This window comes from Protomyctophum bolini (assembly GCF_963924005.1).
Source record: "Protomyctophum bolini genome assembly, chromosome: 10".
NCBI classification, from domain to species: domain Eukaryota; kingdom Metazoa; phylum Chordata; class Actinopteri; order Myctophiformes; family Myctophidae; genus Protomyctophum; species Protomyctophum bolini.
Window position 1 is genome coordinate 46,421,068 of NC_137871.1, and position 2,500 is coordinate 46,423,567.

Genomic DNA, 2,500 nt, shown 5'->3' on the forward strand with positions numbered 1-2,500 from the left:
TGTTTTATATCGTTTTAATAGTAATTGGTATTATGTTTTGTATCGTTTTAATAGTAATTGGTATTATGTTTTATATCGTTTTAATAGTAATTGGTATTATGTTTTGTATCGTTTTAATAGTAATTGGTATTATGTTTTATATCGTTTTAATAGTAATTGGTATTATGTTTTGTATCGTTTTAATAGTAATTGGTATTGTGTTTTGTATCGTTTTAATAGTAATTGGTATTGTGTTTTGTATCGTTTTAATAGTAATTGGTATTATGTTTTGTATCGTTTTAATAGTAATTGGTATTGTGTTTTGTATCGTTTTAATAGTAATTGGTATTATGTTTTGTATCGTTTTAATAGTAATTGGTATTGTGTTTTATATCGTTTTAATAGTAATTGGTATTATGTTTTGTATCGTTTTAATAGTAATTGGTATTATGTTTTGTATCGTTTTAATAGTAATTGGTATTATGTTTTGTATCGTTTTAATAGTAATTGGTATTATGTTTTATATCGTTTTAATAGTAATTGGTATTATGTTTTGTATCGTTTTAATAGTAATTGGTATTATGTTTTGTATCGTTTTAATAGTAATTGGTATTGTGTTTTATATCGTTTTAATAGTAATTGGTATTATGTTTTATATTGTTTTAATAGTAATTGGTATTATGTTTTATATCGTTTTAATAGTAATTGGTATTATGTTTTGTATCGTTTTAATAGTAATTGGTATTATGTTTTATATCGTTTTAATAGTAATTGGTATTATGTTTTGTATCGTTTTAATAGTAATTGGTATTGTGTTTTGTATCGTTTTAATAGTAATTGGTATTATGTTTTATATCGTTTTAATAGTAATTGGTATTATGTTTTATATCGTTTTAATAGTAATTGGTATTATGTTTTATATCGTTTTAATAGTAATTGGTATTATGTTTTATATCGTTTTAATAGTAATTGGTATTATGTTTTGTATCGTTTTAATAGTAATTGGTATTATGTTTTGTATCGTTTTAATAGTAATTGGTATTATGTTTTGTATCGTTTTAATAGTAATTGGTATTATGTTTTGTATCGTTTTAATAGTAATTGGTATTATGTTTTGTATCGTTTTAATAGTAATTGGTATTATGTTTTATATAGTTTTAATAGTAATTGGTATTGTGTTTTATATCGTTTTAATCGTTGATCGTTGTCAGCTGTACAACGACGTATGGATTATATATTTATAGGTATAGTCTATGGATTATATATTTATAGTCTATGGATTATATATTTATAGGTATAGTCTGTATGGATTATATATTTATAGGTATAGTCTGTATGGATTATATATTTATAGGTATAGTCTGTATGGATTGTAAGGATCGGGCATTCGTGGAATGAGCAACACAGCTAAACGGGTGGGTAGCGCCCCCATGTGGAATGAATGAGCAACACAGCTAAGCGTGTGGGTAGCGCCCCCATGTGGAATGAATGAGCAACAAAGCGGGTGGGTAGACAAAATCTGTAGGTGTACTGTCCAAAAACTTGTTTTGCACAAAGCGGCCTCCTGGTGGCGCTATAACAGGCCGTTCTGGTAGCTACCCACACATTTAGCTGTGTTGCTCATTCATTCCACATGGGGGCGCTCCCCACACATTTAGCTGTGTTGCTCATTCATTCCACATGGGGGCGCTCCCCACACATTTAGCTGTGTTGCTCATTCATTCCACATGGGGGCGCTCCCCACACATTTCGCCGTGTTGCTCATTCCACGAATGCCCGATCCTTAAAACTCTTTCAGCGCCACCTGGTGGTCACCAGTTTAGGCTCTGAGTGCCAATTCTCCTATTATAATAAAATAATTTGTAATTCTATTATGCATGTAATGTGCATGATGTCATCACCTTTACACCAGATTAGAGGAATTTTCTAAATATGGATTACATTTTTATTTTTTTCCAAGGGAGTGCAGAATGTAAAGAACTACATGCAGTCAGTTTCAGGCAGTGCAGAATGTAAAGAACTACATGCAGTCAGTTTCAGGCAGTGCAGAATGTAAAGAACTACATGCAGTCAGTTTCAGGCAGTGCAGAATGTAAAGAACTACAGGCAGTCCGTTTCAGGCAGTGTAGAATGTAAAGAACTACAGGCAGTCAGTTTCAGGCAGTGCAGAATGTAAAGAACTACATGCAGTCAGTTTCAGGCAGGGCAGAATGTAAAGAACTACATGCAGTCAGTTTCAGGCAGGGCAGAATGTAAAGAACTACAGGCAGTCAGTTTCAGGCAGTGCAGAATGTAAAACAAGCGACGTAAAGCGTGGCTACATGCTGCCGCACGGTGCTGAAAACTGCCGTAAAACCTGAAATGAGGAAATAAATGGAATGAATTTAAAAGGTTTATATTAAGCTAAGAGCTCAGTGACCTTTGAAGCCCAGCTTGTCTTAAATGTGAGGAGGATCATTTATTTATATTTCAGTTATTTGATCTAGAAAGCTGTGTGTGGATGTCACTTGTCAGGTGCGTG

General features: G+C 32.1%; 1 protein-coding gene across 1 annotated transcript in view; it reads left to right on the forward strand.

Moving 5' to 3' along the window:
- Nucleotides 1-2,500, forward strand: part of LOC308322498 (carnosine synthase 1-like) — a 28,053-nt gene that overhangs the window by 2,662 nt on the left and 22,891 nt on the right. The gene's annotated exons all lie outside the window — the stretch shown is intronic.